The following is a 993-nucleotide window of genomic DNA, read 5'->3' on the forward strand; positions in this document are numbered from 1 at the left end:
CTCGTTGACGTGGAGATGCGATGCCGTGACATTTTGCATGACGTGGGTAAGTAAACTTCGCAATGGCCGACGAAAGGAAAAATTAATAAATTGAAATAATACTACAAATTAAATAGTTATATATATATTTAAATAAAAATAAATATATTAAATGTGAATGGATACGTAAGTATTGGTAAGTGACGCTTAAATAAAGTACACATATTTGTTTGTGCACTTTTTATTTTGCTGAATAAACTGACCGGACTGATTGTATCGGTCATTTTTAGCAGGATGATTTCTTAAAGTTAATTCTAATAATACCTGATCAAAGACGGCACGACATAATATTAAAAGGCAAATCGTAAAATGCATTTAGCATCAAATAGGGAAAAGATAAGGAAAAGGAGGAAATGTCATGTAAATATGGAATAATCTATGAAATAGGAATAAAAACAATATGCCTTTACTATAAGGTTATTGATATTATACTTACTGAAATTGCCTATATTTACGCAGTTTTAATAAATACTTAATGTGTTTGTGTATATGACTTGTGCATAACAAAAATAATCAATAGTCTTAAACACAGCGATGTAACCATGCCTGTTATGAAAGATTTAGTCAAAACACTCGTTGATGCACAATGCGTCTTTTACTCGAAGACGAACTTTTTAGGGGTCAACTTTTAAGATAACAGATATGCAAAATATTCTTACAATTTATTCGCAGATAAAATCACTCATAGTCTTCCACCGTATAGTCGTATCGCCCTACTAGCGGGAGCAGGAGACGAGCGCGCGGCAGGTGAGCGCGGCAGCCACAGGAGGGCAGCGTTGGGTGAGGTTTCGTGAATCTAGCGTCACCCGAAGCGCAATACCAGCCTTTCACTTCAGCTTGTCTTGTTGAAAATTCAAGAGCTAATAAATATCGCAATAAAACATACACCTGGTGGGTCCCGGGCGTCCTCATTCACGCAAAACACTATCATCATTACCATCATGTATATATTTT

The sequence above is a fragment of the Sinocyclocheilus rhinocerous genome, unplaced genomic scaffold, assembly GCF_001515625.1.
Source record: "Sinocyclocheilus rhinocerous isolate Xijiao unplaced genomic scaffold, SAMN03320098_v1.1 scaffold1049, whole genome shotgun sequence".
Lineage (NCBI taxonomy): Eukaryota > Metazoa > Chordata > Actinopteri > Cypriniformes > Cyprinidae > Sinocyclocheilus > Sinocyclocheilus rhinocerous.